The sequence below is a fragment of the Oncorhynchus tshawytscha genome, unplaced genomic scaffold (assembly GCF_018296145.1).
Source record: "Oncorhynchus tshawytscha isolate Ot180627B unplaced genomic scaffold, Otsh_v2.0 Un_contig_2135_pilon_pilon, whole genome shotgun sequence".
Classification (NCBI taxonomy): domain Eukaryota; kingdom Metazoa; phylum Chordata; class Actinopteri; order Salmoniformes; family Salmonidae; genus Oncorhynchus; species Oncorhynchus tshawytscha.
In genome coordinates, this window is record NW_024608950.1 from 16,236 (window position 1) to 28,492 (window position 12,257).

Below are 12,257 nucleotides of genomic sequence, written 5' to 3' on the forward strand. Positions count from 1 at the left end.
CCTCCATCTGTAACTTTGTGTTGTTGTTTGTGTTGCGCTGTTTTGCTTTATCTTACCCTCTCTTGAAAGAGAGCCTTACGGTTGAGGGCGGTGCAGTTGCCATACCAGGCGGTGATACATCCCGCCAGGATGTCTCGATTGTGCATCTGTAGAATTTTGAGTCTTTTGGTGACAAGCCCAATTTCTTCAGCCTCCTGAGGTTGAATGGCGCATGCTGCGCCTTCCTCAGAATGCTGTCTTGTCAGTGGACCAATTCAGTTTGTCTAAATGTGTTTGCCTTGGAACTTAAAACTTGCTACCCTTCACTACTGTTCCATCGATGTAACAGAAGAGGGGGGGTGCATTCCCTCTGCTGTTTCCTGAAGTTCACAATCATCTGAAGTTTTGTTGGTTGAGTGTGAGGTTATTTTCCTGACACCAACTTGAGGGCTATCACCTTTCCCTGTAGTCTTCAATGTTGTTGTGTAATCAAGCCTACCACTGTTGTGCATTTTATCTGCAAACTAACTTTGATTGAAGTTGGAAGAGTGCATGGCCATTTTAGTATGAGTCGTGGGTGAACAGGGAGCCAAATTCACATTACACAACTGAGTATCTTTCATTTGAAATTTCAATGGAGTTTATATAAAAAGCTGGTACAGGAGAGGGCTCAGATTAGCACCCTACTTGGGGCCCCAGTGTTGAGGATCAGCAGGGGAGGAGATGTTGTTGCCAAATACTTTTCACCACCTGGGGGCGGCCTTTCAGAAGTCCAGTACCCAGTTGCACAGGGCATGGTCGAGACCCAGGGTCTCGAGCTTGATGACAGTCTTGGAGAAGGTACTATGGTGTTGAATGCCGAGCTGTAGTCGATGAACAGCATTCTCACAAGGTATTCCTCTTTCCAGATGGGTTAGGGCAGTGTCTCAGTGTGGTTGAGATTATATAGTCTGTGGACCTATTTGGGAGCTAAGCAAATTGCAGTGGGTCAAGGTAATCAGGTTTTCTGGAGGTGATATGGTCCTGAAATTAGTTTTCAAAGCACTTTCATGTTGACGGATGTTTAAGGGGGCGAAATAGATGTTTAGCTCATACCTGCTTTCTGGGAACAGGAACAATGGTGGCCCTCTTGAAGCTTTCCAGAATTGGGAAAGCAGAACATTGTGTCGCCAGAAAGGTCATCTTTTTAGTCTATGTGGCTGGTAGGGATTGATTGAATATGTCCGTAGCCAACACCGGCCAGCTGGTATGGAAATGCGCATGCTCTGAGGGCGCGGCTGGGGATGCCGTCTGGGCCTGCAGGTCCTTGCGAGGGTTAACAGTTTAAATGTCTTACTCACTTCTGGCTGCAGTGAAGGAGAGACGCATGTTTCCGTTGCAGGCCGTGTCAGTGGCACTGTATTGTCCTCAAAGCGGGCAAAAAAGTTATTTAGTCTGTCCATCAAGACATCCTGGACAATGACTGGGCAAATTGGGTTTCTTCCTGTAGCAACGTGATTGACTTAGACCCTGCCAATAGCTTGTTCTGAGCCGTTGAATTGAGATTCTACTTTGTCTCTGTACTGGCGCTTTTTGTTTGATAGCCTTGCGGAGGGAATAGCTGCACTGTTTGTATTCAGTCATGTTACCAGACACCTTGCCCTGATTGTAAAGTGGTTCGTGCCTTCAGTTTCACACGAATGCTGCCATCAATCCACGGTTTCTGGTTTAGGGAATGTTTTAATCACTGCTATTTAACGACATCTTCAAGCAGTTCTAATGAACTGCACAGCCGTATCAGCCCATCTGTTGCCCACCCAATCTACCTACCTCATCCCCATTGTTTTCCACTCTGATGGAAGCAGTCTTGGAGTGTGCACATCATCATCTGCTTCTGCTCGGACCAGTGTTAATTTGGACAACATCAGCTACTGGGGCCTTTTTTGCCTTTCTGTCATTTGCAGGCACTGTCAACAAAATAGAAGTTTCTTTTTTTTTTCCGATTGTGTTATTGGCAGGGCTTTTTATTCCATCTGGAAGTTTGTGTTGATGTTTGTCTTTCCTGCTTTGCTTGTATTTTATCTTGCTGCTATCATAGCTTAAATATTTCAATGGAGTCTTGTTTTCAATTAGCTTACATTGTATTAATATTGAAATTTTGAAAAAAATCCGGAAAAATCAATTTCAGTTTGCAGAGAGGGTTAAATAAAGTTCGCATTTTCAGAGCTTGGTTCATCGATGTGTCTGCTTATATATACGGCTGTGATTATAATCGAAGAGAATTCTCTTGGTAATCCCCAGCGGTCTCCATTTGATTTGAAATCTCTACTTTCAGAATGTTGAAATTCTCAGCAGGATTTGACGTGCTAAATAATTTGCTCTTGTAATCTGAAGAACATGTGTTCAATCCCTGTTCGTACATTTATGTAACAGAAGTGGCATGGTTGCCAACTTCAATTGCATCATTTTCAAAAACTGAAGTTCATGGGTTAGATGACTGTCCATACTTGCTTGTATTTAGAATTGCTGCTATCATTTCATTGTAGTTTCAATGGAGTGGTGTATATAAAAAGTACATTGTATTAATATTGCATTTTATCTGCAAATAAAATTGATCGAAGCTCAGAGGGGGAGTGCATGCTATTTTAGTATGAGGTCCTTGGTTCAATGTTGAAAGGTTCTCCACTGAGTATTTGTGTGCCAAATTCACATTACACAACTCCTACTTTCCAGAATGTTGAAATTCTCACACGAAACAGAGATGTTATTTGTGTGCCAAATTCACATTACACAACTACTACTTTCCAGAATGTTGATAAATATCTTGCAGCATAGAGTGGCATGGTGGCCAAGCGGAAAGGTCATCATTTTAGTCTATGCTAGGTAAAGCTCCGCCTTATCTCAGCTCACTGGTCACGATAACAACACCCACCCGTAGCACGCGTTCCAGCAGGTATATCTCACTGGTCATCCCCAAAGCCAACACCTCCTTTGGCCGCCTTTCCTTCCAGTTCTCTGCTGACAATGACTGGAACGAATTGCAAAATTCGTTCCAGTGTTGCCAACTTAGCGACTTAGTCGCTGTATTTAGCAAGTATTCAGACCCCTCTGAATACTTGCAGACATTTTCATTTTACTCACTTTTTGTCTCTTCCACAATGTTATTCCTCACTCCTACAGTGTCCATCACAATTACATGCACATGGACAATTATGCAAATTAGTGTGAACATCATTTAGCAACTTCTAGTGACTTTTAGGACAGCCAATAGCTACTTTCCTTACTGAGGTGTTGGCAACACTGCTAACTTTAAACATCGGCTATCTGAGCAGCTAACTGATCGCTGCAGCTGTACAAAGCCCATCTGTAAATAGCCCACCCAATCTACCTACCTCATCCCCATATTGTTTTAAAATACTTTCTGCTCTTTGCACACCAGTATTTCTACTTGCACATCATCATCTGCTCATCTATCACTCCAGTGTTAATTTGCTAAATTGTAAATACTTCGCTACTATGGCCTATTTATTGCCTTACCTCCATTTGCACGCACTGTATATAGACTTTCTTTTTTTTCTTCTATTGTGTTATTGACTGTACGCTTGTTTATTCCATCTGTAACTCTGTGTTGTTGTTTGTGTTGCGCTGCTTTGCTTTATCTTGGCCAGGTCTCAGTTGAATATGAAAACTTGTTCTCAACTAGCTTACCTGATTAATCATAGGTAAAATTTAAAAAAATAAGAAAAAACAGTTTCTTTCTTAGAAAGGGGATGTAGCTCAGTGGTAGAGTGCATGCTTTGCATGTATGAGGTCCTGGGTTCAATCCCCAGCTTCTCCATAAAATTTTTGCAATGGCCCATCTCCTACTTTCCAGAATGTTGAAATTCTCAGCAGGAAACAGAGATGTGCTAAATAATTTGCTCTTGTAATCTGAAGAACATGTGTTCAATCCCTGTTCGTACATTTATGTAACAGAAGTGCAGCCAGCGGGTTTCTCCACGCATCACGCCGACAGAAACAAACATCTTTCTGGTAAGAAGAGGGGCGGGGGCGTATGCCTTATGGCTAACGAGACTTGGTGTGACGAAAGAAACATACAGGAACTCAATCCTTCTGTTCACCTGATTTAGAATTCCTCACAATCAAATGTAGACCGCATTATCTACCAAGAGAATTCTCTTCGATTATAATCACAGCCGTATATATCCCCCCCAAGCAGACACATCGATGGCTCTGAACAAACTTTATTTGACTCTTTGCAAACTGGAATCCATTTATCCGGAGGCTGCATTCATTGTAGCTGGGGATTTTAACAAGGCTAATCTGAAAACAAGACTCCCTGAATTTTATCAGCATATCGATTGCGCAACCAGGGGTGGAAAAACCTTGGATCATTGTGACTCTAACTTCCGCGACGCATATAAGGCCTTGCCCCGCCCTCCTTTCGGAAAAGCTGACCACGACTCCATTTTGTTGATCCCTGCCTACAGACAGAAACTAAAACAAGAGGCTCCCACGCTGAGGTCTGTCCAACGCTGGTCCGACCAAGCTGACTCCACACTCCAAGACTGCTTCCATCACGTGGACTGGGATATGTTTCGTATTGCGTCAGATAACAATATTGACGAATACGCTGATTCGGTGTGCGAGTTCATTAGAACGTGCGTTGAAGATGTCGTTCCCATAGCAACGATTAAAACATTCCCTAACCAGAAACCATGGATTGATGGCAGCATTCGCGTGAAACTGAAAGCGCGAACCACTGCTTTTAATCAGGGCAAGGTGACTGGTAACATGACCGAATACAAACAGTGCAGCTATTCCCTCCACAAGGCTATCAAACAAGCTAAGCGTCAGTACAGAGACAAAGTAGAATCTCAATTCAACGGCTCAGACACAAGAGGCATGTGGCAGGGTCTACAGTCAATCACGGACTACAAGAAGAAATCCAGCCCAGCCACGGACCAGGATGTCTTGCTCCCAGGCAGACTAAATAACTTTTTTACGCCCGCTTTGAGGACAATACAGTGCCACTGACACGGCCTGCAACGAAAACATGCGGACTCTCTTTCACTGCAGCCGAGGTGAATAAGACATTTAATCGTGTTAACCCTCGCAAGGCTGCAGGCCCAGACGGCATCCCCAGCCGCGCCCTCAGAGCATGCGCAGACCAGCTGGCCGGTGTGTTTACGGACATATTCAATCAATCCCTATACCAGTCTGCTGTTCCCACATGCTTCAAGAGGGCCACCATTGTTCCTGTTCCCAAGAAAGCTAAGGTAACTGAGCTAAACGACTACTGCCCCGTAGCACTCACTTCCGTCATCATGAAGTGCTTTGAGAGACTAGTCAAGGACCATATCACCTCCACCCTACCTGACACCCTAGACCCACTCCAATTTGCTTCCCGCCCAAATAGGTCCACAGACGATGCAATCTCAACCACACTGCACACTGCCCTAACCCATCTGGACAAGAGGAATACCTATGTGAGAATGCTGTTCATCGACTACAGCTCGGCATTCAACTCCATAGTACCCTCCAAGCTTGTCATCAAGCTCGAGACCCTGGGTCACGACCCCGCCCTGTGCAACTGCGTACTGGACTTCCTGACAGGCAGCCCCCAGGTGGTGAGGGTCATCTCATATGCATACGTATATACTGTACTCTATATCATCGACTGCATCCTTATGTAATACATGTATCACTAGCCACTTTAACTATGCCACTTTGTTTACATACTCATCTCATATGTATATACTGTACTCGATATTATCTACTGTATCTTGCCTATGCTGCTCTGTACCATCACTCATTCATATATCCTTATGTACATATTCTTTATCCCCTTACACTGTGTATAAGACAGTAGTTTTGGAATTGTTAGTTAGATTACTTGTTGGTTATTACTGCATTGTCGGAACTAGAAGCACAAGCATTTCGCTACACTCGCATTAACATCTGCTAACCATGTGTATGTGACAAATAAAATTTGATTTGATTTGATGTTTTTTCCACTATAGAATCATATTGCAAATGCACGTGCATTGTTGTGCAACTGGTGATTGAAAATAGGCACCTAGGAACCCAAAAATACACAATATGGTTGTAAATGCATTTACCGGGACTCCTATTGTCCATGCCCGCTATGGGAGTACCCTACTACGGCCCTCTATCCATGGGGGTCGTCCTGAGCGCTTTATGGACAGTTTAAAATATTCTGATGGATACGCATTGTTGTGCAACTGGTGATTGAAAATAGGCACCTGGTAACCCAAAAATAAAAATATGGTTGTAAATGCATTTACCGGGACTCCTATTGCCCATGCCCGCTATGGGAGTACCCTACTACGGCCCTCTATCCATGGGGGCCGCCTGAGTGCTTTATGGACAGTTTAAAATATTCTGATGGATAAAGATCATACTTTTTAACTATTAGGGTTAATGCCACACGGTCTAACGTTAGGCTTAGGAACAGGACCTTGAAATGAAACCACCTGAGGTCAAATGTGCTTCTCACCTAAAATCTTACCAGTCATACAAAATTTGCAAATGCATTGTGTCTGAGGCTTCATTTTGGGCCTACTTTGACAATGTAATCCAGACTGGTGTTTGTATCATCGAGCAACTACGGTCAAGCGGGATATCACTGATTTCAAAACTCGGCGCCCCTAGGGATTATGGTAATGCCATTGCCTGATCTCTGTGTCTTTAAGCCAGCCAGCCACTTTATCTTCCATCCTTCCTTTGTGTGTGAGGGAGTTTTCTTTGAGATCTTTGGGAGAAATGAAAAAAAAGTTCAAGGGCCGTAGTCAACATTGAAGTTTTGGAAACATACTGACTTTTCTAACCCTTCAAAACAGACAGTGTGACCAATGAAAGTCATCTTCCGGTTGTCCAGGAAGCCATTATCTCAGCCAATCATGTCTTGAAAGGTAGCCTTTTTCTTGGCAGAACCTGAGTTTTAAGTCTTTACGTTAACCTCTTGAGCTTACTTGAGACGCAGACGTCCCACCTAGAGCTCTAGAAATGCACATGCGCGACGCTACATGCTAATAGTATTAGTTAAAACGCAAACGTTCATTAAAATACACATGTTTGGTATTAAAATAAAGCTACAGTCATTGTGAATCTAGCCACCGTGTCAGATTTTTAAAATGCTTTTCGGCGAAAGCATGAGAAGCTATTATCTGATAGCATGCAACACCCCAAAAGACCTGTAGGGGATGTAAACAAAAGAATTAGCATAGTCGGCGCTACACAAACCGCACAATAAAATATAAAACATTAATTACCTTTGACCATCTTCTTTCTTTGCACACCTTGATGTCCCATAATCAATACTGGGTCTTTTTTTGGATTAAATCGGTCCATATATAGCCTAGATATCGATCTATGAAGACTGTGTGGAAAACGGAAAAAAGAGCGTTTCATAACGTAACGTCATTTTTAAAAGTTAAAAATTCGACGATAAACTTTCACAAAACACTTCGAAATACCTTTCTAATGCAACTTTAGGTATAACTACACGTTAATAAGCTATAAAAATCATCAGGAGGCGATGTAAATTCGATAGCCTGCCGTGTGGAAAAATGTCCGGAGAAAAAGACAGACAATGCCTCGGGTCGGTGGTCGGAGAGAATCGGTTCCCTTTGGGCGGATCTACCAAGAATCAATTCAGATTCAAATGAGGAGACTCTATAGATCCTGTGGTAGCTGTAGGTACTGCAAGCTCGGCCCCATATATTACGGTTCACCTTTAACAATTCATGGGAGTGGCGCATGGATACTTTTTTCCATCTCCAGTGATCAGATTTTCCTGCGCTTTTCGATGAAACAGACGTTCTGTTATAGTCACAGCCGTGATTTAAACAGTTTTGGAAACGTCTGAGTGTTTTCTATCCACACATACTAATCATATGCATATACTATATTCCTGACCTGAGTAGCAGGACGCCAAAATGTTGCGCGATTTTTAACAGAATTTCCGAAAAAGTAGGGGGGAAGCTTAACAGGTTTTAACAATTTTATTTCTATTTACAGATGGCATACAAGTTTGATTTTAAGGCACATGAAAGTTCACCTGTTTAAGAAGGAATTTCTGAAAAAAACCCGCATTTTGATAAAAACATTTTTTTTTTTACATTCAAACAGCTCTCCTGTGAAGTTGTGATTTATGATATATGCCTAGTTTCCCGAATCGGGTCAAATTTGAACAAAATGATGTAATCTTAGTGACAAACAAGAAACCTAAATTCAAAGTAGAACATACAATTATCAACAAAACAACCATAAATTAATGCTTAAGCTAAATGAATGGGCCTAATCCCATACCTATCCACCCCATCCTAAAATGTATTGTAAAATTAATCACGCAAACCAACAACAATCAAGAAATGCTAAACAAGTGGTGCAGCTGTACTTAACAAACATCACTAATGCTCACATGCAGTGTCTCACAAAATTATATTGCTACATGCCACAAAAAAATAAAATAATAATAATCAAATGAAAAATAACAAAATGTATTAAACAACCATGTTGCAGGTATTAAGAAGTTAGGCTGCGCCACGGTATTGGTAGGACAATTTTTTATTATTAAATGCGTATTTAACAAAGCGCTCTACCATAATTTAGTGATAGTTTGTCACAAAAACCTGTACTTTCAGTGCCCACAATTGTAAGTCTAACGTATCTCTGGCCCTCTATGGCATTGCAGCCTTCCCTCTCAGTAGAGGTGCATCAGGGGTGAGACCAGGACACTGAAGATGTTAACCATCACTAACAAGGGGAAGACCTTGCAGTAAAGGTCAAGACTAGATAACAGAGCGGTCCAACCAACAACCACCGGGATGGAGCTCGCCAAGATGATCACCAGGTTGATTAAGACGATCCCAAAAGCTCTCATCTTATGTGGATTTGTCGTTCCCTGTTTCTTCTCTCCCCCTCTGCCCCCCTCTATCTCTCCTGGACCAGGCTGCTTCAGCACACGCAGGATGAAGAAGCAACAGAGAGAAATGACGGCCAACCCAAAGCAATAGACACAACTGATTACATATATTCCAGCTTCATCATGACCCATTGAAGTGATAGGAGAACATGCAAATGCGAGAGACAACACCCAGATCAACGTTGAACTTGCCACCCTGTACCTCCGGAGTCTGTACTTGAGGAAAGCCACAGGTTGGACCACCGCTAGGTAGCGCTCCACACAGATGCAGCTCTGGAGCAGGGGCCTGCAGGTCCAGGAGAGGTAATACAGGACATTATTATTATTCCATAACATGACGTCCTTCGTGAATAAGTAGGTGGTCACCTCAAGGAGACCCTCGACACAGAACACCAGCTCCACTGCAAACAGGTTAATAGGGAACACCTGGGTGGATTTGAGACTTCCAGAGAGACTTCCACTCAGAGAGAGCCAGAGGCACCAGACCAGAGCTGGCGTCCCCAGTAGGAAGCACAGGGCCTGGACAGCATGGGCAAGCACTGGCGCAACATAGCCCTGGTCCAAGCAAACATCCCATCTGTCAAAGTAAGTGTGATTTCCTGAAGAGGCATTCATCCTTTTGGAACAAGAGATATGAGAGAGGGGAGATCACACTATTCATGACTTTATTTCAATATATTGTAGGCAAAAAAAACAGATTTAATATATTGATGCAAACATACATAAAAATACTTTTATATATGTAAGTCTACTCTCATGTCAGTCTAGACATTGTAGTTTGACTCAGAAAGTCTGAAAGACAACATGAAGAGGAGATGTAAAACAATTAGCCTGAGATAACATACTCAGAGATGTTAAAATGTAAAATAACTAACCTTAGTTGTTTTGGTAAGTCAGACCTTGCTATTGGATATTCGTGGTTCTCTCTCCTGCAGAAGGCTTAGTCCAACCCAATGGAATAACATCTACATGTATGAGTGATTGTGTCCAAAGCTCTCTGTCCTGTTTTCTTCCTAACAAGTCACGTGTTGTGTTATTTACATACACACACCTGTGGGCAGTGATGAATTGAGTTCTATTCTATGATAAGTTTACAGCAAGTCATTGTATTTGACTAGAAATCCTATCAAAGCGTATCATGAACAAAACACAGATGAACAAAATGCATATGCACACACACACACACACACACACACACACACACACACACACACACACACACACACACACACACACACACACACACACACACACACACACACACACCTGCTCAGGGATTTGCATTCTGGCATTGTCGGAAAAAAGAAGCATTATCACTCATTTCACTCAGCACCTGTCTTTCCCAGCCACAAGTCAGTCCAGCCAGCTGCAAGGACTGACTCTTTCACCTTACATAATCAAATCATATGGGCTTCAGATATACACAGTAATAGTGTTGTCTGGATTCAGGGTCTCTCTCTCTTTGCATAGTCAATCAAATCAATCAAATGCATTTATAAAGCACTTCTTACATCTGCTGATGTCACAAACTGCTGGACAGAAACCCAGTGTCACGCCCTGACCTTAGAGATCCTTTATTCTCTATTTTGGGTGGTCGGGGTGTGACTAGGGTGGGCATTTTAGTTTTGTTATTTCTATGTTGGCCTGGTATTGTTCCCAATCAGAGGCAGCTGTCTATCGTTGTCTCTGATTGGGGATCATATTTAGGCAGCCTTTTCCCAACTGTTTGTTATGGGATCTTGTCTATGTATAGTTGCCTGCGAGCACTACATTAGCTTCACGTTTCGTTTTTGCGCTTTATTGTTTTCTGTGTGTTTCACTTCTAATAAAAGATGATGGAACCATACCACTCTGCACTTTGGTCCGAGTCTTATAACAACAATCGTGACAGAAGATCCCACCACCCACAGACCAAGCAGCGTGCCCAGGAGGAGCAGGGATCCTGGGCCTGGGAGGACATCCTGGACTTGGGACGAAATAATGGCAGGAGACAAAAGCCTGCCATGGAAGCAGGCGGAAGCAGCGAAGGAGGGACAGCAACGACATCGGGTTAGGTGGCCACGACGTAGGTCCAAGAAGCAGCCTCAAAAATTTGGGGGGCACACGGGGTGGTCTGCGGAGCCGAGGGGTGAACCAGAGCCAGTCTGGGAGAGGAAGGTGAACTTGGAGGGGAGTGAAGGGAGTGAAGGGAGTGAATCAGAGACAGTCAGTGAGTTGATGGGGAAATTGGAGGAGAGAGTTATGAGACAGCTGTTGTGTTGGTGCATGAGGCACGACATTCGCCCTAAGGAGTGTGTCCTCAGTTTAAGGATACTAGAGACACGACACCACATTATTATTTCCTCATTAATGACGAGACTGCAACTGGAAATGTCAGAAATGTTAGAATGTTAGAAATGTTGACGTAGTTGGATGTGATTGAACACTTGTTCATGAAAGCGTCCTTAATAAACAGAAGTTAAAGCTCACCATCTACCAATCGAAGTTACTAAAACACGAGCCACATTTCAACTGGACAAAGGGTAGAGATCCTGGCTCTGGAAGGTATTACTGTGTGTGTCAAGTTCAAATCCGAGTTGAGATATATGTTTTTCCTTTGAAATGTAGAATTACATTTATTACAAAGAAAAGTGAAACCAAAACCTTGCAAAATTTAATGAGGAGCTTCCTGGAGTCCGTCTTTCAGATGGACACATAGGCTACTGCTTCATTAGTAATTGTCGCTACATCAAAGCATCAAAGCTGGGACCAAAATACTGAAAAACAGCTTCTATCCCAAGGCCATCACTGTGAAATAGACATCACTAGCTGGCTACCACCTGGCTACTAAACACCTTAGAGGCTTTAATAATGGAACACAAGTCACTTTAATAGTGGTTACATGCTGCTTTACTCATCTCATATGTATATACTGTATTCTATTCTATTGTATTTTAGTCAATGCCACACTGACATTGCGTGTCCTAATGTTAATATATTTCTTAATTCCATTATTTTACTTACAGATTTGTGTGTATTGTTGTGAATTGTTAGATTTTTGTAGCTCTGAGTCTCTACTTTTATCAATTGCAAAAAAACACCATTTAAAATGGTTCTACATAAGATTCAGCACAACATTCCTGGATGCAGAAATCTCTCTGTTGTATGTGTGTAGGGTTCATAGACTGAGATTGTGATTTCCGGACAGTGGCTTTGTCCGCTGGCTTGTACGACCAGGCCCCGTTGACGGTTTTCCACAGCAGGCTACAGGCAGACGTCCATACCGAGCTGGCCTGTCGTGATGAGGACCTCACGCTGGACAAGCTCATCGCCATGGCCTTCCGCCTGGATAATCTTATGCGTGATCATC

The 12,257-nt window shown here is 42.8% G+C and overlaps 1 non-coding gene across 1 annotated transcript; it reads left to right on the plus strand.

The window, feature by feature from the left end:
* Nucleotides 1-3,724: 3,724 nt before the first annotated feature.
* Nucleotides 3,725-3,796, plus strand: trnaa-ugc. Its single transcript has one exon. It is a non-coding gene; the product is annotated as a tRNA-Ala (tRNA).
* The last annotated feature ends 8,461 nt before the right edge of the window (nucleotides 3,797-12,257 follow it).